This window comes from Lepisosteus oculatus, chromosome 17 (genome assembly GCF_040954835.1).
Source record: "Lepisosteus oculatus isolate fLepOcu1 chromosome 17, fLepOcu1.hap2, whole genome shotgun sequence".
NCBI classification, from domain to species: domain Eukaryota; kingdom Metazoa; phylum Chordata; class Actinopteri; order Semionotiformes; family Lepisosteidae; genus Lepisosteus; species Lepisosteus oculatus.
Genome location: NC_090712.1, coordinates 13,884,015 through 13,910,666, shown reverse-complemented (window position 1 = coordinate 13,910,666; position 26,652 = coordinate 13,884,015). Strand labels below are relative to the sequence as shown.

At 36.8% G+C, this 26,652-nt stretch overlaps 1 long non-coding RNA gene across 1 annotated transcript in view; it reads right to left on the bottom strand.

Moving 5' to 3' along the window:
- Positions 1–1,392: 1,392 nt before the first annotated feature.
- The window catches only part of LOC107079400 (uncharacterized), a 68,465-nt gene continuing 43,205 nt past the window's right edge, over positions 1,393–26,652 (bottom strand). Inside the window, exons 3-6 of the long non-coding RNA XR_001480375.2 lie at positions 5,254–5,378; positions 2,931–3,134; positions 2,003–2,073; positions 1,393–1,831 (exon numbers count right to left, since the gene is read on the bottom strand). This is a non-coding gene — a long non-coding RNA (uncharacterized lncRNA). The remainder of the gene's footprint in view (positions 1,832–2,002; positions 2,074–2,930; positions 3,135–5,253; positions 5,379–26,652) is intronic.

Below are 26,652 nucleotides of genomic sequence, written 5' to 3'. Positions count from 1 at the left end.
ATTACTATCACTCATACTGCTGTTTGCTCTTACTAGGGTGTTTTTCTTATCTTTGACAAGTCTTCCAATCCAGACTAAAGACAATACAAACTGTATATAAACTGATTCACTGAGTTGGATAGGCTCCAAGTTGCTGAAACCTCTAACCAGAAATATATGGTCTTCAAATAATGGAAGGATGGATGTATGAACTGAGAAATCAGGAAAGATCTCAAACCTTTAGCAAACCTTTGTAAAAACCATTAGCTGTGCATGCTTATTTCAACCATAGATGAACCTGACCTGAGATGAACACCCCTAACAGCAGCTGCCTAGTCTCATAAATTTCGAATCACCAATAAGGAAATTCAAATGACCTACACAGAGGAAAAAAAACCCTTTGATGTCAATTACTGTAAAAATACATGATGCCAAATTGTGTTGTTCTGCCAAAATGGGAAGAACATTTTTTTCATGTTTTAGCTAGACATCACAATGTCTTCCTGCTGGAGGGCTTGATGTTTCCTGTTTTATAGCACCATTCACAAGCATTTCCAAATTATATTGTTAATGGAGGACTGAGCTTGGGCTGGAGGCTACAGTGGAACAGTGGATTCCAGCTTCAAAGTCGCTTGACAGTCACGCATCAGCTGTAGCAGTGCTCTGTCCAAGCTTTGTTCCAGCTTCTTAACATCTAAAACAATGACTTTACCCTCATTTTCCTTGTCGTGAGTTCAGGGAGAGAAGGAATGAACCTATGTTCTGCCCACCTGTAACCTCGGGCCACGATAAAAGTTTTCCGAATAAAAACAAATCTAACAGTGTTTTACAGTTTCCGCAGTATGCGTGCGTTCCTGCTCTCCACCTGCCAAGTCCACCCAGGCTTCACTTGTGCTGCTTCCTGATCTCAGACCTTTCCCACCCCACTTGTCTCGCCCTTGGGATCTGATTGACACAGCTTTACAGGTCCGTTGAACCGCTTAATATTTACTAGGCTGGAATTGTAGGTTTTTCTTTCATCTAAGAAAAGCACAACTACAAAAGCCACAACCACGTAATTTTTTAATAGAAGCTGAAGACCATTGTCCCCTCCATTCTTGCATTACTTTCTTTAAGACTAACCACATTTACTTTAGCTATGACACAACTTTGCCACCATATTCAACACTCACTGTTGTGCTCTATAGGTTTACTATAATTTACCATTGGTGAATATGGCAAAACATAAGAACAATTCATCTGAACATTTAAGTCTACTGGGAGAGCAGTAGTTAAGAGTCTGGACTTGTAACTCTACGGTTTGGGGTTAAACTCACTGATTAGACACTCCCATTACACCCTTGAGCGAGGTACTTCACCTGTCTTTTTCTAGTAAAATAAACTACATAGGTGAATGGATATTTCAGTTGCTGGATAAGATGTATTTTTTGGATAAAAGCATAAAACAAATAAACCAACAAATATACTGTATACTTCCCCAGGCTTGTCCAGGCCATGGCAGACTGGCCTGTGTGTTTATGTAGTACTGTAGTGCACTGGTGGCTTGGTGGTGCAGTGGTTACTGCTTTGTAGTGCTTGGGTCCTGGGTTCAATTCCAGACCTGGGTTGTTGTCTGTAAGAAGTTGGTATCTTCTCTTCATGTATCTTCTAGGTGCTCCCACGTCTAGGAGTTATTTCACTTCTGGGGAACCTGTCCCTAGGTTTGTCTGTGTGCGTGTGTCCTGTGATAGACTGCTGTCCTGTCCAGGATGGACCTTGCTTTGTGCTTGTTGCTTACTGGGATAGGCTCTGGCTCCCCTCCAATCCTTAGAAAGTGGTTGGATGGATGTAGTGCACTGAGCACACAGCCATCCTTGTCACAGTGAGAAAAAGAGGAGATCATTGTATATAACGTGAAGGGATGTCCTCTTCTAAGTGCAAAGTACTAATAACTTTTGTTAATAATTTTAAATTGGTTTCTACTGCAATCTCAAGCAAAGCAGTGCTGTGCATCACAGGTATCATATAAACAAAATCAGCTAACCTTGCTTTTTTTCTTTTTTTGCTTGAGTACAGCTCACAAGACAACTCCTGCCAGTTTCAGCAGCCCTGGTACTGTAAGAGAGAACACGTGGGAGACTGAGCACAGTGCTAGGCTGTAGGAGACTGACAAGCAGCTTGGGCCGAGGAGACAGATCTGCTGGTGCAATGTGCTAAGTCTTGACACTCCTGTCCTAATGCAGGAGAAATAGGACAGTTTCTCTTGTATGCAGCTCTCCTCTGGGAGTCTGAACACTTGTTTTTAAACTATCCTGCAGCAGATAAGCTTTCGCCTTTACTTGTGCTCAAACACAGTGCTTCTTATCCTGATGAACGGCTCATGGAGGTTAGGAAAAGCAGAGTCACAGAGCCTTCTAGATCTGTTTGTTCTTGTTGGGATTTCAATGTGTTTTTTTTTTAACTCGTCATTCTTAGCTGCATTTTCTCCATTTTGAACTACATTTCATTAAACAGGCCAGCGTGTAATTTCATTTGATCATTTTCTCTTGAACAGATTTACCAACTGGTCTTGATTTAAGGCTGGTAAATTGCCTTCTGGGAAAGTTGGCCCTTGGTTTGTGTGTCTGCATTATTGCTTTGTGATGACTGTCGTCCCATCATAGGGAGTATCCTGCCTTGCACCCTAGCTTTTCCTATGTTTATAACATATTTGGCATAGACAAAGGTCCTGAGAGCTCAAGATAGTGTGTCCATGTTCACTGTTACAATACTACCAACAGAAAAAAGTATGTAAATGATATTGAAATAAAGTAGAAATAAATATATATGCTATAATATTAATATTTCACAAATATAAATAAATATACTTATTATGTATATTCAGGTCATGTTTATATTTAGGACATGCCTTATTTAACTCAATCTCTACCTTATGCAGTTTTAGTTCCACGATTCCCAGGTACAGTACTCACCAGGCTTGATGATGGGATGTGGACAGTAGTGGAAAGGTGGGCTGTGACGCAGAGCTACAATCAAGTGAGTCTTGAGTCTCGGCTCTTTAATGAAAGCTTATCACACCAGCTGTGTAATGTGGTGTCTGGAGCACGTCCTGTTTCAAAGTGGAGACGCCCACTTCCTCTGCCAAGCTTTGATGTTACATCCCAGTCACGTGCAGTCTGTGAAGAAATCCAAAATAAAAATGTCAATTCAGTTCATATTAAGACATTTAATAGTCTTATGGTACCACATAGAGAGGAAGGTCATGGGTAATCATGTCCCACCTTGATCATTTATCCTCATGCCTGAAGTAGGATGTGCATTTCATGTTCTAGAGACACCTTCCAGTGGAAATTGCACCAGTGAGATCAGGATTAGTGCAGGAGTGCAGTTTGTGCTGTTTGCTGAGGCGGTCATGTCTGTTTATTTATGAAGTACTCAGAACTAGCAGCACAGGATATAGAACCAAATAAGGAAAGTGAGATGTGAGTAATGATATTAAAATACATACAAGTCCTTTAACTTGCAGAGGATTAAAAGATCTGGTTCAGACATACACAAATTTAGAACACATTGTACACTGCCAATATGGAAATGCACAATATGCAATGCTGCACTGTGTGCATGTGCACACAGATAAAAGCCTTTTTTAGTATTTAATTGCAAGTATAAAGAGTGTATTGTTCGGTGTAAAAATAATTTGAAAAAAAGAATTTGGGTCATTTTCATAGTGTATATTTGATAATTATACATGCTATTAAATCATAAAAAGAAACCATTTCCTGGTATGTTCCCATACACTGCATTACAGAGGGGAACTAGATAAAAGCATTGCAGGAATCACTAGCTGAGACCTTGTGTTTGATAATACTTGCTTTTTTTTAATGGTATTACTTATCTTTCTTGGCTTCATGCTGTGCAGAGTTGACTTCATAGATCTGCCATTGTATCATGCGGTGTTTAACTAGAGAGGATAGCGATTCTCGCCATTAAATCTACACAGCACTACCTTTCACTGAGTGTCAAAGAGGAGCCTCAGAAGTTTGAGAACGTAATATTAAACCTTGGCTTTTGTCACTCAACTTGCTGATAAACTGTCACACCCTACTTTGTAGTACAAGCCAGTACTTCAGGAAAGATTAGCTGAGCAAAAAAAAGCACAGAAAACTTTAAAGCTGTCAAGTTTATTCTGGACCAGATAAATCTGGTCTCTTTGCATTATTAAAGTGCTGCTTTCACTGTGTATCTATACAGAATTGTTGTGATTCTAAAATCTTTTAACTCACTGGCTTAATATTTTACTGATATTCATTCTTAGAAGTGCAGAATCTGATTCCTAGGATGTTACAGTAAAGGCTTGGATCAGTTGCATTAATCCATCCAATCTAAAGGGATTTAAAACCATTTTGATGAAAACACTTTGTGATGTCCCAGTGAAACATGTATAAGTGGAAAAGTAGGTGCATCATATCTTAAATGAGAAAGACAAAGAAACGTCCATCTTTGTTTAAGGAATGGACAGAAGAAGTTGAAAAGAGCTGATTGCTCATTATAGATTATTTAAGAACCTCTGAGCAGAATGGGAGCATGATCAGGCTAGACATAAAATCGTGTTTTTAAAACATATATTTCTCAGGAAAAAATGTTTAAAATATTTTTGGGGGATTATTTTAAACACAAACATGCAAACATGCTTAACACACAAAATGCACTGTATATTGTATATTCTATGTTTATTCCATGTATGATAAGGTATTTTTTAAATTAATGAAGACAATTATTTATTTCATTACATTGTTACATTATAGTACATTAAATATTTTAATGTTAGAGTTATAAAACATAAATTAAATTAATTTAAGTGCACTTTATAGGTACTTTAAAGTAATAACATCCAATAATAACATAAACTTGTTTTTGCCTTGGTGCATTGAGCATGTGTTACATTATGAACAAATATTTTTTATTTCCTTATAACTAAACATCATTTGCAATGGGTCATGCCTGAAACACTGATGGGGGGGAACAGGGAATCTGAGAGCAGATCTGTATTTTTCCCAACAACAGGGGCAAAACAAAGTAATTACATTATCCGAGGTGGTGCCGGGGGGTGAACTGGAATGTGTGTTATTCCCCACTATTTTCCCAGAGGCTGTTTATCAACATCCGTACTGCCCTAGGTCTGGAGAATCAGAACGTGACAATCAAACTGCCTGATTGTCTCTCTATACCCTGCTGATCACGGGCCAACGGTTCACATAATATTCACCTAGCAGACCCCCTGCCACGCAGAGCTACCTTTCAGTTCCGGGGCTTAATTCACTGTAAACTCTCAGCGATCCTCTGGCTGGAGCACAGCGGCTGCAGCTCCACCTGTTTACTGAGCTCCACAAGCGCCAGGGTTCAGCTCCTCCATTCTGTCCCTTGAAAAAAAAAAAAAGGCCATTAATTAAAACCCAGGAAATAAAAGAGCTTCCCTTCTAAGACAGGACTGCAGGCGAGGCAGAGATAACCAGAGCTCTTGAGAAGAGGGATTTGGAGTTAATTTCTCAAATCCACAGCAACTCAGCGAGAGGGGAGACAGCTCATTTGACTGGGAAAATGGAAGACGCCAAGGTTTGTGCTAAACTGCTGCTTGGGCATACAGACAGCTGCACCTCAGAGTGCAATGTAAGAATCACAGTAAAGTATTCACAAGAATTTGAAAACACTGCTGCTGTTAATCCTCAAAAGTGTTGCAGCACGTACATCAAGATACATTGTCAGTGCCTACATGTAAGAAGTACTACATTTCACATGTGTGTTTAAAGCAATATTTACCATTATGTCACATTAATAAGCAGCAGGATTGTACGTTGAAAAGTGCCTTTTATTCTAGAAACTAAACCATACTTCACGTAAAAAAACATCTCATCTGGATAGAGACAAAACCACTCTCATCCTCCTGGTTTTCTGGAAAAAAAGCCTATTGTTGGTAATTAATATTTTATCTTTACTGTTCTTTCTAAAAGTCTTAAGAAAAACATATTTCGATGCCTTTCTTAAATATTACATTTGCCAGTTTTCACTGATTTACAAGAGTTCGATGAGAAGCAGTCTAACCCAGCTGGAGGCACTGTGAGTAGAGACTTCAGAAGTGGCCTCAGATTCCTTGACCCAAGACAGATGAGGGACAGTCTCCACTGAAGATGATGCTGAAGATCATTCAGTGGACATGAGACAGCTCTTTAAAGCAATGACAATGAGATGACCTCTGATACTACACCTCTGGCACTGTGGTATCAGATTGGGAGTTGTGGTAACTGATTAGGGAGACAGTTTAACTACTTCAGACTGTTGATTAGATTCCTACCTAGAGTATTCTCAAAGGATGGATGTCTTACTCTTGCTAGGTTAATGCTTTAAACTAATGTGTACAATTTGTTATGGAAAATGTGAAAACTGTCATCTCCACAGAGTGCAATCGTTCTAATATACTTGAGACGCGAGTGAAAAATTAAGAGACAAGGATCTTTTATTAACATCAGTGAATACATGCCATGTATAGACATTGTATTTAAAGGGTCAGATTACATTATACCTCATTCTATAAGGTTCAGAATTCAATGCAAGCTTATAATGACAGTTAGTGCTTATTTCCATATTGTCCTGTAGCAAAAAAAAAAACAATATGAGCAAAGCTCATTGGTCATTAGGGAAATAAGAGATTGCCATATCTTGGTCTCATTTCCAAGAGACAGAGTAGTTCATTTCAGAGCACTGAAGCTAATGTTTTCTAATTCCTGATTTTAAAAAGGAATGGCAGTTAACTGAATGGGGACTGGCAGAGCTTCGTGATAGAAATCAACTGAGATGGGAAATTTCAGCTTTCATAGCTTTCACAGACCTCACTGGTAGCATTATGTAAATCTTTGTCATTTCCTATGTAAACCTGCTTTTATGAAAAGAAAAACATTAATGTCTTGTATATATTTAAAAGCAGCCTGCTTCTCCCTGTGGCATATCTAGTAATCATGTTGACAAATTAATGGTAGAGAATTAGTTGTACATTAAAACTGTATTATGCAGCACATTGGCACATAAAATTACATCAAATAGTAGGAAAATAAGTGTAAATGAATTCTTCATGCTGATTTGGGAGGCATCTGATTGACATCTTTGGACTTGAAACCATCAAAGCAGTGTAAGTGCTTATGTTCCAAATAAATTCCACGAAGGTTATTATGAACAGTAGTGGATGGAGTAACTTCTGACTCTGGAGTTGGTAAGATCTCTGAATTTTAATGTAATGCTGCAGCAAAAGCTCAAATCACGGGACTATTTTACAAGGCATAGCGTTAACGAGGCGGGGGGTAATTACCACCATGTTATTTTCCAAATCTGATTTTATTAAAGATAATTTCGCACTCAGCTTACAGGATAACATGATTTTATTTCTTGAAATATGCCATTTCTTTTTTACTGTTAACTCTCAGTACAATACCTCATGACAGGACTTGGGGAGGTGAGGGGGTGGTTGTTGAAGGGCCGAAGACAATGAGACTGAAAAAAAGACTTAAATGTTTTCAGTCTCATCTGGAGCTGTTATGGGAAAATGTTCTCTGTTAAAGTCAACACAAACTTTCTGGTTTGACAGAGAGACAACAAAGTATAACCAAAGCCAAGATTTTGTCCCCCTCCACAAAGGTATTTTTTCCTTCTCCTAAGAAAATAGTAGTCAAATTTCAGTTTAAAATAACATCCTGCCACTTTAGTTGTTTTCCAACATAACTATTTCACAGATCTGACCGAGCCTCGATACAGCATGATAATATCCTAATGCAGTGCAACCTAACAATCATTTGCCTCAGTTGTCACTAAGAATTTACCAAAAAAGAGGATCAGATATCAAAAATTGTCAATGGCATCAATGAAAATAAGTTGGATGGAGACAGCATAAATTTACATCTTTCCCTTGCTTGTGGATTGCTCTTCCTCTTTGTTGGTCTCTTTTTTCGCTTCTTTTCTTTACAATTTCTTCTAATAACCACAATGGAGAAAACGTGCCAGAGGCTCGTGGGAGGAAAGAAAAGATTACACTTTTCAAAGCTATCAGCTGTGCCCTACCACTAGTGCCTGTCTTTTCACAGCACTGGAATGACAGCAGTTACTATAGACAGCAATCCTCCCCTGACAATGGTGCCCACACGACTCGAATGATATCTATAGTTCATCGACTGTCACAGGGCTGTGGCACCTGGGCTGTCATTCCTATTGTTGTATAAAACTGAATTCTGTTTTTTTATTTTGTGGCTGGCTGAAGACACATCATTTATAGCTTTCAAGGCAATGCAGTGAACCCTTTGTAACCAGGCGTTTATATTTTTGCAAATCTTTTCTTAATCAGATGTATATTAAATGAATCTTTTGAAAGTACATCCTTTGCCCATTGTGTGTCCAGTTTTTCATCCTACAAGTCCTTCCCCTCCCCCCTTCTCACATGGGCTGCTGTAGAGAAATAATTACAGGGGTGGCATTGGCCAGGTTTCTAGCCCCCTGGGTTTAAAATAAATGGAGCATGGTACCTGTCTAAGGGGGCTCCACAAAATATCAGGAGGCTCCAAAAAAAGATTTTATTATTATGACTTTTTTTTCAGGGAGGAAATGAGGACGCCAGCATGAATACGGGGCTCGGCCTCGGGTTTAGGCCCAGAGTTTAGGCTCATGCTGAGTCACTAATCAGCAGGCCTTTCTGGGCCTCCTGAATAGGACCAACCACACAAAGCAAGGCATGAATTACGGAGGAAAGGGATAAATGTGGACATACACGTTTTTTTGCAACAATACCTAACTGGGCTTTTCAGACAAGGGTAACTGGTGTACAAAAGCACAACGGAAATTGGAGTAACTTTTGGAAGGCTTGCAGCTCCTGTCAATACTAAGAAGCAGTAGAATGGTACATGGGATTGCTAATTGTGAGCAGGAATCCATTGTTAAACGGGGAAAAGACATCGGGGCAAGTGGGGGGGTGCTCTTTTTTTTAGTTGTTGTGGCCTCCTCTGTAATGACGGCTGTGCCTCAGGAAAACAAAGAGGAGCAAAGGTATTTGTACCCATCTTCTGTTAATGCTGGATTTGGTTAGTTACTTAAGACCTCCCTAAAGTACTCGGGGAGCTTGGAGACGTGAGCAAAGCTTGTTGAGCCATACAAATTGTCAATCCAGTGACTTAAAAAGTTTAGACATGTTTATTCAACAGAATAGAAGTCATTACTCTGTGCAATGGAGTTCAATTTTCCTGAGATTTTTTTTTCTCCTTTTTTTATTTCATTCAAATTGTTGACAGCAATGTAAGGCACATTTGAAGGTCACAGGTTTCATCTGCTATTCATATGAATGCTTGAAGAGGTTTGGGCACAGATGTTCGAAGTGTGTGTGTTGCTGTGTGGGTAGAGGTGTGTCTAGCACTGTCATTCAGTGTTTTTGAGACACTGAACATTGCAACAAAAATTCAAGAGTGAATAATGGTAAGCGCAGAAATGTGGCTGGCAGTGTTTCATGCCTTGACTATAGACTACTTTATCAACAAAGTGCAAAGAATCAGTCCAAGCAGAAATTATCTTCTGCTTTCTACAGCACCACATAGCTACTCTTCTGAATTTTAAGGCTTCCTAAAATTCAGAAGAATGCAGGTATATCTTTTCAGGAAAACACAGAAACACTCTCCGGTCACTTCTGAGACCGTCAGCACAATCCAGTTCATTCCCAAGCTTCACCCTTGCAGTTTCCGTGCCCTCTTGTGCATTTATCCCATAATAATGTACAGATTAATTTGTACTTCTGTCTTGAAACAAATGAAACTACCATTTGGGCTAAATAAAATAATTTATGAAACGCTTTTAGATGCACCTTTTCATTTTTACATAGTTTTTTTTAACTGGACATTGGAATTGGTTTTTAATATCGTTGCAACTGAGGTTCCTCAAGCGTGACAATGCCTATGCAGAATAATCCTCAAAAATGCTGTTTTGATAACTTAGAATTCCGAATGTTGTAAAAACGTTGCATAATATCAGTTAAATACCAGTACATGGAAGAACATATGATACTGCACTATAAATAACGCTCAGTATGCTCTGTACATGATTTTTGATAAATTTTTTAAGAACCAGCTACATTTTGCTATGTAAATTGGTCGGTATGTTTTGTAAATGAACATTGCCTAGATTATTTATATTGTTGTGTCGTGGCTCGTCTGATACTCCATTTAGCTTGTTAATGATCTTGTTTTTTGGGGGGGAGGTTTGTTTGTTTCAGCAATTGAAAGTCAAGCCGCTCTAAAGCTGTGAACCATTTGAAGGTCTAAACATTACATATGGGTTTTATAATGAAATCCATAACCATAAACATTGGCAAGTAAAGTTGGTTGTTTCCATTGGGTTGAAATTGGTGCACTTATGATGAGTGGGCCATTGTGGGGACTGGCTGTATAGCTAGGAAGAATGCCTTGAATAATAAGCTTAAACAGAACCCTTTGTGAGGCTTGGTATTCTCAGGCCTGAAAATTAGGCCTCTCTTTTTTTTCTGTTTTTTTTATAAACCACCATCTGAAGTGGTTCATTACTGCCGATTCCCTCTCTAGGTTTTGGCCTGGCCATTCCCAATACTCGAGGTCTGTAGCTCCCTTAAAAAGGAAAAAGGAAAACATGGCACACAAAGGTCTTGTTAGCACTTCCTATGTGAAATTAGCAGCTTTCTAAAAGGTACAACTCCAATTACCTCATATTGTGAGGACGCGCACAAACCCAACAATGAGCCCTGTCTCGCAAGTGACATTCTGCATTTCCAGAGTTACTTCCCTAATTAAGAATGAAGAAGCTCTTCTACCCTGAGTGCATCTATTTACGGTGCTCTGTGCAGCTTTATCCTCGAGCGTCCTTCCTAAAGACCAGTGTTAAAAAACAGAAGTGCTCTTTTGGCAGAGCTGTCTATGGCAAGGCTTCACATTCCTAACTGTTACACCCTCTAAAAAAAGTGGGCCTTGCTATTGCAGTATTGTTCACACTTCAGAATTCATCCCGGACAAAGGTAGCCTTGGCCTAAACAGGCTCTGGGAACAACAGCACACAAAAGAGAGACATTCTTGGGAGAGTCTAATGATGGACAAAAAGAAAAATATTTATTGCCTTTGACAGTCTCACAAGGACCAGAAATCCTCATCGTGGCTAACGTTTCGTCAGCCCTTAGTAGAGAGGCCCCCGAACTGTGGTCTACAACGGCTCAGGTCTTTTGTTACACTCTTGGGTAGCAGGTCTGAACTGTGAAATTAAAGAATAAATTCATTAAGGGGAAATATGCTGCTTGCATTGTGGTAGGTACAGGTGTTGCAATGGAGCTGTGGAAAGGTAACAGAGATCCCATCCTACACTGAGAACCTTTTGAGGAACATTTCATTGACATCTCTGCTTCCACCCCAACCTGCAACTGGTTATCTGTCTCAAAGATGATTGTTCTGTCGAAATAATTCATAATATTTTTGCAGTTACTGCATACCTGAGAGTTAATTAATACATAGATTTGAATAAGGGGAGGAATTGGGTATTGTGCAGGGAGACGTTTTCTTCACAAGAAAGAAGATCTGGGTAAGGGCTTTGAGCAATGTTTGGATCATCTCTCTTCCTATGAGCTATTTCATTGACAAAAGAAAAAAAACAAATAAACTAACCAATGAATTAAATGGCTTTCAAAAGCAGAACCAAATGTATTTATATAGCAGTTATCGACACAAATGCAAAAGGTTTTAAATAGATGAAAACAAATGTCAGACAATAACAAACTTGGATACCAGGCAAAATATGGTAGATTCATAGAAGTCCTAAAGTATTGAGACATTAATGTTCTGTTTTTACCAGAAAACTTCAAAACCTACCTTTAATCTGTGGCAGTATCAGAATGAAAATTTGTGAAATAATCATTAGAAGTCAATATTCAATATAGTCACTCTTAAACTACACTATGACTTTATTAGTAACAAAAAATATTTCAGTAATTGCTAACAAGCAAAAAGCATTTTCAGTAATTCCCTGCTGATTTGTTTATATGATTGCTGGTATACTTATATGCACCACAGTTTTAGGTGGATATAATGTGATGATTTTATAAGAAACAAAGTGATGAACACCATGTTTATTTACAACATAAATTATTAACTGTTATCTTTTCTTACCATCCCTTTGAAAATTACTGATCATTTTATTTTTCTGAACATTCAGTATATTGTATTACCTATATCCCCTATATGTCTTATTGCTATGTAAGTAAAAGGATATAAAAATACTTAGTGATTTTGTAACACTGTACTTCCAGTACAGTTACGTAATGCAAGATTATGATAAAATGCAGTAACATTACTTCTGTCTCTGAGGAAAAAAAACAGTATTGAACACACAGCTTCTGAATGAGGTTATGCTGGTTTGTATGATTCTAGTTGTTTTAAAAAAGGAAATGATAAATCACGTGTTTAGGGAAAGCCTTGTGCATTCTAGATGTGTCAGTTCAGACCCAAGATTCAAAGAGGTTTATTTAATAGTAAAAGTAATAATTACAATAGAAATTAAGTGTTGGGAGTATGACAAAGAAATGTTTAATCTATAAATGATTTTTTATTATCCTTGCAAGAAATCCTCAAATAAAGAACACAAAATCAACAGAACTGGAATTTAGGTTTTTAAAAAACAAGTTTTTTTTACTTTAAATTGTTTCTGGAAAGACATACTATCTGTGTTTATGGTAGTATTGTTTACTTTTTAAAAGATGATTTCAGCGTCTTTACTGCAATTTGAAAAAAAAGTGACAACAAACAACTCCAACTACACATTGTATTTGTCTTTAAATCAATTTTCTAACACAGTATGGTTATTAGAATTAATCTCGGGGCTTTCCTTGACATGGAAGGTGTTTTTTAACCCTGTTACTTAATTCATTAGTTTTATGTTTATTGCAACTAATTACATGTAGCAAGGCTACATAATTTAACAATATTTCAGCAAGGTCAATCTGAGAAAGAGAATACAAAGACTACTGATTGTGCTTTTCAGCAGAGTAAGATGGAACTTGGCACAAACACAGAGGCAAAAAACTTGATTAGAATTGTGTGCCACAGTCTCTCTTTTATCTACCATATTTTTTTTACAGGTCCGCTTAGATACATGATAATGTTTAATTTACATTTCTTCCTGTAAATATTTCTGAAAAATAAAGATCATCCCACACCTTTCCTTCACTCCAGAACATTTTCTCTTCAGGAAGACATTAACACTGCCTAGTAAAACCCAAATGTACAGTGTGGTATAGATGACGTGTTATCCATTTTGTTTTAGAAAGTGACCAGAAGTTGGGAATATAAAAGCCATGACCATTCAGAAAGTTGATGTAAAACCACAGGCTGTAAAACACAGACAAGAATACTTTGGTTATTATTCCTGAGATTTAAAAATGTATTTAATCAATTTGTGTGTAATCTGGCTGTAAAGGACTGTTGGACTGTTTTGAAGAACTGTCCTCATTCGGTCTTGTCACGGTGTATAACAAACACTGTTCTGTGCTTATAAATACCTTTTGATGATTGTTTTAATATGACAAGAATTCAACAAATTGCCTGCAAGAAGCTCTGTCTTCACAAAATATGTTTTCCAAAAACATTTCATTTTACATTTCTATTGCATTTTAAATGTTAGCACACCAAAAAATAATTAAAATAAAATGACTGCATAAACAATAAAACTTATATTGGAACTGATTAAACGAGAACGCTAATATTTTAATGAAATTCAGAGAATATCCAGTAAATACTGTATGGTTTGTTTAAAGAAGAGCAACACTGATTTTTTTTTCAGGGTTGGCAGAATTATTATACTTGTTACTATTTGTACTGCAAATATTTTTTTATTTATAATGGTTATTTTAGCTACTGATAGCTCTATTTCATTTTATAATTATTCAATTAATATTTGAAATCTTGAGACTAATACTTGTATCTGGAACATGTAAATAAGCTTTGAAATAAGTTTTGAACTATAAACCCAGTTCCCGGTATAGCACACTAATTAAAAGAAGCATTACTTCAAATGATGAAAGTGCTATAGATATATGACAGGGATCAAGAACGAGGGTTAAACTAAATCTAGAATGTATCATTAAAATAAAATCTATAAATGGAATCTAGACAGCATTCTCCCTGAAATAATAATCAGAAATAATTCATGCATGTAAAGACAGGCCTCGCTGCCATTGTACGGCTGTTCATTTATTTTTATTCTCTGTTCTGCAGTATTCTCGGTGTATGCATACGATTAGACACAGCACAGACTGGAAGACTAGATGCATTAGCCATTAAAAATTTAAGTAAAACATCGGAGCAGTATGAAAGTTTAAGGTTGCGTACAGAATAATTAAAGCCTAGCATAATTAATAATGCTCTGCGTATCAAAGAAGAAGCATGATATGAACAATTCAATATTAATTGGTATGAGTTTACCCACAGGATCATTAAAGATGCTTACATATTCTAGGTAGGCAGTGGTATCATGTATATGATAATTTTCCCGTTTGATATAGACTTTTTTTAATTGGCCGCTCTATCAATAATAACAACAAAACCAGAATTTTACAAACATTGCGTAAAATGACGGGAGTTAAATATAGGTATGTATAAATATTTGATTACCGCGTTGCTGCTAATATGTGCATGCGCTTAATACATTAGGATGGGCATATCTTCAAAAACTACCATTAATTACTCAGTGTCAACATTATGCCCTCGTGGTATGACTTCGGTAGGTTTCTAAAAAAATCCAGCAGTTTTATATTACTGATGTAAACGCGTGTGTTTGCTTTGGTATGGTCTTTTTTCTTTCTTTTTTGCCTCTTTTTAACATTTACCTCGTTTGAATGGGGACGGGTAATGTGATTTGTTGAAAGCTCTTTATATATTGCAGTTAGTCGCTGACAGATACCGCATTAGAGCAGGCAGTTGAATTTTCTCCCTCAGTGCATTTTAACAACGACAAGCAGCCTCTATGCATTTAAAGAGCACAGAGCAGGTTAAACGGGAGATAGATCCTTGTGCTTCTCAACCCAATCACGACTTAAATCCTGTTTTCAAACTGCTGAGCATCGAAAAACACACATATACAAGCACATATATTTCTAGGAGTATACTGTATGAGAATAAGGGAAAAAGAAATTCTCAGAACAGGTGTATTTTATCATTTACTTCAATTTCTTGTGTTTTTCCAAAACGTTATTTTATTATCAGTTGTATTTAAGAAACCCGTAAGGAAATTATTACCACTTTCTTTGGAAAATTTCTATAGATCTCAAATTTACCTTAGATAAAAAGTGAGACCTTTGCAATTACGCATAAAGGCTCCGTTGGCGCAATTAGAACGGGGCTATCTGTATTTCTTTGTTAGTAGATTAGCAGCAGAGATTCTGCAGGATTACGGATACAAGTACATCTCAATGATTGCAGGATGTGATTAGAAAAATGGGCTACTGGGAGCAGAAGGCAACAACGCCACACCAGGAATCAAGAAGAGGACGGGATTCTGCTACAAAGATACAAAATGCAAAACTTTGTATGAGCTATACACAACCATTGCATTAAACTGTCAGAAATAACTATTTTTCAACGCTACTAATGCCGATGAATAGACTGGAGACTAATTTATAATGCTTTTACATCAGTGACTAAAATATTTAGATACTCAGTTTTCACTTTTGTTAACATGAAAAACATAACTCTTTAATGGCTGTTGTATTTAATTACAGCCGATGAATGCCACCTATTGCTGATATGAGTCGATAGATAATATGTAGTAGATGTATATATAGCCTTTTGTACATCATTGCATCTATCTTGAATACTAATCAGAACTAGTTTATTAAGAAGCCATTGGTTTTATCTTCCAATAATGCAGTTTTGCCAAGGTAAAATAAGGCATATGCAAGCTCTATCATAAGGGATTTAAAAGCAGCTCTTTTACACACTAGAGTTCAGCATTTCATTTCACTGTATACAGATATAAAAACACGATATAATTGTAATTTAGATTGTGCACAATACAGGAACAACCGACACTATTGCTACGACTACGAACAAATGTATCTAGTATTAATATTGATGTGTCTTTCTATGGCGTATGAGGTTTCTGACAACCTTGGAAGAAGGTACGCTGCACTTACCATCCAGAGAACCAAAGAACTACGGAAAAACTTAGAGCACCCCTTAAATTACCTGAAAATATTGCTGCTACTAATAGCACAATTTCTGCCATTTGTGATTTAAATCAGGTCATATAAATAATTATGCTCCTTAAAATACACTTCTGTTACACTGAAGTTCTTATTCCTTTTATCTACCAATACCTTAATTATCAAAAGCATTTTAAGATTATATACTGTTGACCAAAAAGACCTTTAAAATAATCCACGTTCTGATTATTTTCAGTTTATAGAACCTCTGTTACGTGTTGACAATGGAAGAAGAGGGGAGAACATCCCGTTGAACATTTTACATGGCAATTTATGCAGCACTAATATAGCGAAGAGTCAAGCGAACATCAATTTACAGCCCGTTCATTCAGTTATAGTTGCAGCGTGCCACACGGCTTTGTTTTCACAGTATGGCATCCATTTCTACTTGTTTTTGAGCAATGCAAATGTGTGAGCTCCCTAATGCAATGTGTATGCACATACATTTGCTGTGTCATTTGGAATTAGGACTTCCTGTTTGTTGTGTCAGTGATCTGGGACAGGAAAAAAAGCGCTCAGTATAATTAAACACGGAGAGACAAGAAAATAAGCGAACAAGAGCTACTATTTAACTCTGTGTTGTACTGTATATGGTTTATAATGATATTTGTATGTCAGAAAACATTAATTTGTTCTGAAGGCATACTTTAGTTGTACTATTGAAAGCTATAAGTTAGCATATTTTAGGTAGGGTCAAAAGATAGTGGCTGTATGGCGATCCAATTTATTTAACATCATTCATTATTAAGGCGTGAAGAAAAATAAAAACATATATTGCATAGATCCAAACAGGACACAGAGCCACGACACTAATAGTAAGAACACGCTAAAAAATTGGAAAGATATTTGATTTGTTTACGAAGAAAACAAACGAATGTAAAAAAAAAGTTATGCAACAGAGGAGACAATCTCAATATGAAATGTGTTGATTATGAAAGTCATCATTCTTCCATTATTTTTACTTCTTCTACGTATTATTACACATATCTATTCCTTTTACTATCAGGTGAGTACAGTACATAATTAAATTTAAAGTCAATATATTTCTAGAAGCTGGAGAGGGTAGCTGAATTAGCGTGCGAACTGGAAAAAATAAGTGACAAATCTCAAGACAAGAAAAAGAAACACGTAAAAGGTTTTCTTCAATAAATTTCTTTTTGTCACGTTTTTGCTGACTTTAGAAAAATATTGTCATATTTAACATTTCTCTATATTCCCAATGGACAAAAATATACCACGAGGTGTAATAAACCGTATCAGACACATTTCTAGTTTCTGTCCTAAAGTCTTCTATTTTTAATAGTTCACACACATATTAAATATCTCCTAAATGAAATCCAGTGCTTGGTGCTAATAATAGTCATTTATTCAAACTGAAAACCAATTTCAAAATTGTGATAACACATTGAACAAGGAATATGCAACTCCCCATGTCAAATGACATCCTGTATTCCGACGAATACTGTCAATAGTTTATTGGCTGAAGCCTGTACATCAAGATGTACACAGTTTGGTAAAATATTAGTTTTTTTTGTTGAAAGAGATGTAGAGTCTTGCATTATAAAGGGACAAACTTTCTTTTAATTTTCTGCTATTTACTAAAATGTTGTCAAACGTTTCTGCTTTACATTATGCACAGAAACGGACTTGACATTTTTCTGACTCACATCAATCACAAAGTCCCTTTTAAAACACGGTGAACCTTAGGGTAAAAGGCTGTACATACATGCATACATAATGCATCCACAGCCACTCAGTCAGAAAACAGAGTCAGTGTAAATTAGAAAATACAGAACACAATGGAGAACAATCCTGATGGTGTAAACCCTGCATCTGCTAAAAAGGGGATTCCATCTATTGGTGAAGCCCAATAACAGTCTATAATGATGCTGGAGACACGTACCATAGCACAACACTCCAAAATCTGATCACAGAATAGTCAAAGGAAAAGTATTTGTGTGTTTAATTCCTATTGAGAAGGATTTATTTTCTTCAGGAATGGAAAATTAATTTGCTCTCTATTCTAGTCTCGTATACAGAACAGACATACAAAATGCCCCTCTCGTATCTCATGTGGAAGACAGTACTGTAGGTATCAGTGCACTGAGACTTGTCCATTAGGCAAGCTACTAATTTTCCTGTCATAGCCTCTCTCATTCTTAATCATGATGTATAATTGAGTCCTCCGTGAATGGCAAAATTTAAGAGATTTCTTTATTTGTTGTCTTAAAAATGACTCGAGTCGATTTTGGCAAAAAGCTGAAATGGAAAATCACATGGTGATAGAGTTACCATGAACTATGTGAACTTACTGTATTTAGACTTTTATAGCAGATTCAATTATACCACTGTGTCTGATATTAATCCACTACTTTATGTTTGGAAGAAATTCACTGCTTTGAAAAATAATGTCATTAAAAAGTGTTTGACCTTTTAAAAAAATATTTAGAAATGACCTTTTTGTGAATGCCTAGAATCAAATTGTAATATCTTCTTCCCACTTTTTTTAATTGTACAGAAAAAAAGATGTTTAATTTGTATGTTGTTTATGTTTGTTTAAAGAATAATGTGCCATAAATAGTACATCTCATTTACCCAGTGAAACACTTTCCAGGTTAAGTTTAAGGTTTTCGGTTGAAAAGAAAGAGGTATACAACAGCATATTTCTTATGGCATGTACAGTATTTGAAGAAATTATTTGCATTAATCCTGTGCAACTTCACTTTTAAAATTAGGTTGGAGAGAGCAATGTTGCATTCCAAATTCACCTCCCAGAACCACTATTACCAAGTGATTACTCTGCTTCATAATAGTCTTATGACCTAATGCCACACATTACTGTAGAAAGGTCGTTTTAACGTCACTATAAGGGCTAAAGCTTAATAATAAGAACACCTTGCTTTACAGAAAATATACATTTATATTGTTTAATATTAATGTCAGGTAAGAGGACATACTAAGAAACCTCAAATGCATTTCATGCAAATTAATTCTTTGTGTATTTTCCAAGTTTCATAATTTTATACTGAATTTCATGTTTGAGAAAATATTGGGAAAAAACTGACTTAAAACTACAAGCGTGTTAATTTCTATTTTATGATGGTCACAAAAAAGCAGAAAACAGAGATCTAGGCAAATGAAGTGAATGTATTAGTATACATTTAAATCCTGACATTCAAGGAGGCAAATATGACAAGGTGATATTAATAAACTCTTTTACGATTTATGAGTCTTCTCAGTTTTAATTTTGTTGCAAGACCTATAATTAAGAAATACTGGTATGTAACAATCAAGACACTTTTGTTTTTAACAGTCAACTCCTAAGATTCAATGATTTTAACAACTGAAACTTTAAAAAATAGTCTTTTTTGCAAAACTGACTTAATCACTAATTAGACTATGTGTGTATTACATGTTTCTTAGATTAGTTACAGAATATGGTTCATGGGAGAAAGAACCCAAATCAATGCTATATTAGACCAATATGCCTTTAGGCTATATAAACCATTATTATGGCACAAAACGATTATTAATGCATGAAAAAGGATCAAATATGTAAATGTAAGATTATGCTGTAGGGGTAACAATAATTAACATATGGCAGAGAATTGGATTTAATGCCATATCAGGTTACAAAGACTTGGTAAAGAAGGCATTACAAGACAGTGTTAGAAATCAAAGATTAAAGAAAGATGAAAAATGTGAAGATAGGAACAGCAGATTGGTTTAATTTCTCATCCATTAGGGTCATCTCATATACTACAGTGGTGAAGCCGAACATCATGTCTGGAAAATGGAAAACTAATGGCTGTTACCATAGAGCAGGGAAGTCAAATCTTTCTTCCTGTTCATTACAGTTGAGGTAACAGTCATCTGCTTCTTTAAATAATTGAGATAATTATTTAATTAATTAAGGTGTCCAAAGTCCATAAAGGTTTGGGCATCAATTCCTCTAGGTGGTAGGACATCTTGTAAATGCAGATATCCATTGTTCTGGAAGCCATAAAACAGGTAAAACATAGCAGTACCCCCAAAAAATTGGATTATACTTTTAGAGGAGAAAACTTATAATCCTTCGGGCCTTATGCTTGCAGTTTCAAACATGTTGAAAATGGAGAAGATCCTTAGCAAACATATTCTGTATCTGAGTATGCACCCAAAAGGAATAAAAGAATGGCTTGAAACCTACTCATATTTCTCTTAGTAAAACAACTCCTCTGGCGAAGATGAGAAACTGCTCGGGCAATTATTTAAGAGCAACTGCTTTCGCCATGAAAGGGAAAAATAGTTACTTTTAACAGTGATGGGTAGTAATAAAATGTCAAGTGTACGGTGTAAAATTTAGTAAATTAAAGGTGCCCAGGACCAGAGCTGAGCCAATAATGTATTAAGAACTATGTCTTCAAGGCAAAACACTTCCTAAAAAAATCATTTTCATGTACTGTACATTGCTGAACCATTGAAGGCGTTCGACATGGACTAGATTCCAAAAAGTGAGGTTCCCAGGTGAGTGAATCCTGAAGAATGATCACCCGCAGAGCAGTGCAAGCCCTATGGTCCACACTTCACGGGCTCGAGTCATTCTTCAAGCAGTGGGACAAGCGGTCCGATACTGTCAGAGCTGAGCGCTTGACTAGGCCAGGGCATCCTCGGATTGCTTTGTCGTGCAGCAGTGACCCGAGTGCTGTCAGCAACGGCTCCATCACTCCTGCATTTCCAGGAGCCACTGGGAGATTCCAGTGTGGCATTTTGCACGTTTTGCGGTTTTGAAAACTGACCCTTGGCTCAACCACACTCGATCTCATCTCTCCCACACTGGCTGTAGTGGCGAGCACAGGTGATCAACAAATTATGATTTTCAAGTGGAGGGAAGCATTTTTTAACAAATAATTGTTGATGCCTAATTAATTAAAAAAGCTAAAAAACAAATCAATTTAATTAACCTGTCATTTCCCTCCTACCATTTCAGGGTTAGTTATTTTGGAACACTTACTTAGTATTTTTTGTATTAAGGTTATTATTATTACTATTTGTTTTTTTCCTTCAAAGCTTATTTAATTTACATTTCAAACATGTATATTATAAATGGTAATACAAAAATATCAGGGTACTTTAACTTAGCATTATACACCGGCTCAAACTCTGTAAAAATGCTCCTTAATAACTCAAGCTTAAAGCTTTGGAGAAAGAGTGGTTTGTGAATGCAGAGCCAATCTGGTTATGTTTGCTGTAACATTCACAAGAATGAGAGTTATTTGCCCATAATCACAAATGCATTGCTCTCTCTTGTCACAGAGCTGTGCCAAAGGTGACACAGCGACAGTAGCACACTTTCATTATGATTTGCCTTTAACCAAGGTCTTAGTTACATTTCGTTCTCTTTTGAAACACCGAAAAATAAAAATCAGAGTGTCACTGCAGTGTGTTTTGTTCAGGGCTTACTGAATCAAATTCCGTCTTATTGGCCTGAAATGCTGGCCAAGTTTGTCTTCCAGAGAAGGGGTGGGAAGAATCAAAAGGCTTTAAAAAAGTGGCCTGAAATACCCCCAAAAAATCAGTGGAAATCAAGACACCTTTCATGAGGCTGTAATACACAAACATTAATTAGCATGTGAACACAATAACTGGGCAAACACACTCCATTTCCCATTAGTGATGCTTTAGTTGGTACCTTAATATCTTTGTCTTTGTGGATGTCTTTCTCTACAGCCCCTCCTCCCCACCCCCCATTCCTTCTGCCCCTACCTCCAGTTTCTGCATACAGCAGCACTGGCAGTGTGTGTAGTACAAACAAAGATGTGTTTTGGGTAATTGGTCTTAGTGTGTTTGTATGGAAATCTCTGAGAGTGTGACAAGGCTAGATAGCTTCCAGTGTTGTTCTGATCCATACTTTAGGCCAGCAGCCAAAGTATTTTATCTTTTAATGCATTAGAGTGATCTTCCAATTAGCTGTTGCTTATAATACCCTGATTTTGGTGGCAGTGGCTGAGGGGGGTGGGGGAGACTTGATAGTTCTGCTTGAGAGGTGAAATGAGGGGCTTATTATAGAGAGAGCAGGGGTTGTGCAGTAGCTGAGTTCCTGTTGTAAAGTTTGCAGATAAGGGAAAACTGGCCCTTGAGCATCCATTCTGTTCTGTATATTAACACTCCTTATCTGAGCCGGAGATAAAACTGCATGCCATTTGCCTTTGGAGGAATTAGCTCTGCCTTCCTTGGCTAACCAGGCAGTGGTGATTAACCTTTAAACTGTCCAATATTCTCAGCAGACTACTGCACCCAGATTAGAAACTATTAGTTATGACCAACTAAATTAACAGCTTTTCCCCTCGGAGGAGGCAGTGCTGGGAGGTGTGTTGTTTAAGGTGGCATCATCGCTGAAGTGTGAAAGCAGTAGGCACGGTCTTGTTTCCGCAGACGTGAACTGCATGAACACAAACACACACAGAAGAAAGTCTGTCGATTTAATTATGTTTTCAGATCATTATGTTCCGTGACTTGAAAAAAATAGATATGTAATTATTATGGGCCTCTTTCTAAAGCAAAAAAAAAACATTATTATTTTAATAATTCTAAAACACAGATGATTTTTAATCATTCTCTGGTAAGAGAATATTTAAATTCATTAAAATAACCTGCTCAATCCTTTATGACCTCAAGTCATCATAAAACAAAATTAAAAGAGAATTTCTATTAAAGCTGATGTGCATCTTTTTAATTAATTCAATAAGAATACATTTCTTGAGCATTAGAAATTTCATTACAAATAATGACAGTAAACTCAGAAGAATCAATTAAGGGCTCTACACCTATGAAATTTGAATTTACACAACACAGGCTTTTAATTTATCTAGATATTTCAGATATAAACTCAAATTTACATTATTCCAGTTTATACATATTATTCAGAATACAGAAAATTAAAACACTCAAACCTTTAAAAAGCAATACACAAAAATACAGTGATGGAGATATTAATATTTTTGCAGGACTGTTCCAGGAAAATCTTGTTTGCCCGGCATAGAGCTTTGAGTGCTTCAGTTCATACTGTATCCCTGCTCACTGTTCTTGACAGAAGGTCACAGTAAATAATGTGATACGCACAATATGGAGAAAAGAGACAAGTCTGCTTCTCTTCTAACCATGAGATAACAATTGCCGTGACTGGGGGGAGAAAAGGCGCAGAGCTGAGCAGAATTCTTTTGCATGACTTCTTTCAGCATTTATATCCCCCCTCCGCAAGCACTAACAATATTAAGCCATCACATCTGTGAAGAATTGACAAGCGATGCGATGGACTGATTTACAACCTGCATACGACCGCAGCATTTCTGCCATCGGCCAAACCACTCACAGTGCTGCTTTCCCGCTGCAACCTTGCTTACATTATCCGACTGCTCCAAAGATCCTGTGACCCACACACACATTAAAACAAAGGTCCTACACCTTCAAGGATGTTCCAGCATTTATGCCACAATAGCGCCAAGGCCACATGTACACCAGAGCTCACAACAACAACAGTGCTGACATTTCTACAATAGGTATGATCTTTTGTATAAATGTACAACGCACAGTATATGATCTGATGTATACTTTCCATATATTATATAAAAATGCTAAAATGTTTATTTCTATTTAAGTTACTGGCATTGAGTTTGAAGAGGGGAAGGCTTTGCAGAAATGTGAAAATCTGTTTTAAAAGCCAGTATTCACAATTTAAAACTGATATTTTTAACTCAAGACCTGAATTAGATGTGTTTAATAAAAGTCAATTACATTGAAAGAAATACAGAAACACAAAAGCACCGTAACACGCTCGTCACTAGAAGTTTGTATAACACAAGCAAACATGGAGAAAAATAAAATTAGCAGTGAACCAAATGGACACCAATCACAATCCTGTTTTTCTGGGACCCCGGCGTCTGAAGCTGCCTGTGTGCAGCTGGAGACCATCCACCAGGGCTGAAAGGCCGTTCCCTCAGACTCATGGCTCCTGGAGAAGGGACAATCACACGTGTGCTAGCTCAGACACTGCAAGGAGTAAATACACTTGCAGTCAATACTGGTGGTCCTTCAAGCCTATCCTCAAATACGGGGAAGCATTGCAAAAGTCAATAAGGTTCTCCACCATTACTCTGCAAATTACACCTTCCTTCCACCTTAAAAAAAGAATAATCAAGGCCCGAGATTTGCAAACTGTCAGTCAAGCTTCTATCTTCAACATAGGCTTCTTCCTCTAATACCAATTTAAATCATTCACAGGCCTTCCTTTGCCATTATTCAAAAGATCATAATAGTTTCCTTGCGCCCAAAGCACAAAAAATCAATTATTTCCCCACAAAGACTTGAAAGTACTTAGCGAGAGCTGCAAGAAAAGCTGTGGGTTATATCAAATTGAAACTGCACTCATTACACACACCACAATTAGTTACCACTAGTCTGTCTGGTTCTTTAATTCCAAATGGCATATCTGTATTATTACAGAAACAAGCATGCAAATACCATTGTTCGGGATTTAGAGAAATCAATAGGATATAGAAGCATGTGTTTGGTGGGCTCTGTCACTCAATCTGCTGTGGACTGGAGATAAATGTCTGCATTCAAATTAATGAAGCAAGCGTGTGACATCACAAGTGACATCCAAATAAAAGAAATGACTACATGATATATGTAATTATTCTACTTGTGTTTTTGTTGTATATACTTGTGTTACTGCTTTTCATATAAAAGGATTAAGTGTATTTTAATGAGAAACTGTAATTGTTTTCCTGTACAGATATGTGTGTATGTGTGCGGATGGTATTTAATGTATTACAGAACTGAAGCAGTGATTAATTAAACAGGGGTTATTCTTATGAGGTGAAGCCTCCCTGTTGTTATTATTCGCTTCTTGCTTCAGGTCTAGGTGATTTGCCCAAAGCTTGATTAAAATAAGGATATGGAAATCTATTACTTTCTACAGTAAAATGGGAGGGGGCGCCAATTATAACAAAGTGATGGTAACATTACATGGTCCATCTTTGTATTGGTTTGCATTGATTTTACGATTATGCAGCTGACTAAGGTGTATCACTTTACTAAATAATTGACTGATATAATGGATAGATAAGATATACTGCAGCACTGACATACAGTATTCATTGAGAATATAAAATCAGATGGCTTTTAAAACAATGTATTGTTATTAATAGTAATAATATATAATGTTTCTTTATTAGCCTTATACAATTTCTTGCATTAGGAATTCATCTTTTCACATACCCCAGCTTTTCTCCATGGAGACACAGACAGGGAGAAGCTTGGGGTCAGAGCGCAGGGTCTGCCATTGTACAGCACCCCTGGAGCAGTTGGGGTTAAGGCCTTTGCTCAGGGGCCCAACGGAGTAGGATTCCTCTGCCGGCCGCGGGATTTGAACCGGCAACCTTCCAGTCACAGAGCCACCGCTCCATTGTAGATGTAGTGAAATACTCAACATGGTAGATAATGCATTTGGACTTTATTGTATGTGGTATACTTAGCTATTAAGATTTTAATGTTTGTCACTTTCTCTCTCTCTATATATGTTTTTCTCATGAATAACTTTCACAATAACTCCAGTATTCCACATAGGAGAACACTGTATAAGCAGGCTAAATATTTTAGTTACAACTCATTAGGATTATTAAAGAGGAACTGCTACACTATTCTTTAATATTTTGGGGTTAGAAAGAATCAGCACGAATGGCATTTCAAACCACAATAAAAGTAAAATGTACACAGAAACTTGTAAAAGCTCCAATTTACATCACAAAAGAGATGAAATGTCCAGATATGCGCAGCACCATATTCTGCAATTCAGAACGAGGCAGCAAAACGTCAGGTGACATGAAGCGACATTGTAAACAAGCAGGCTTGTGAACACTGTACATCTCTTTTAATCCAATAGAAATATTACTCTTGATTTTGAGACGGTTTTGCTGACAAATACTACTTACTTGTTAACTCTACATGCAGATCTCATTGGAAATTTTCTGCAGTGAAATATCTGCTGCACAATTTTACTTATTTTTTCGAACAAAACCTTATATTGGTCATTACAGTGACTAGTGAACAGGAAGGGCCACATCATGTTGCAATTCGTGGGAACTTTCGCTCTCGGCCGCGGCGAGACCAGGGTTTGCAACAACATGGTGACTTACAGTACTTTGATAAAGTTTACGGTTTTTTGCTTAGTTTGAAATTTGTTGGGTTTTTTTCTATACCGTCAATAAATTCATTTTGTTACCAAGATTTGATAACTGGTCTGAGAAACTGGGACTGATGTTCCCCTTTAAAATGTCACATGCACAGACAAATCTGTATATTGGACGGAGTAGCAGTTGCTGTATGTTTCCCACTGATACACAGAAAAAAATAAAATTGGTTGACTT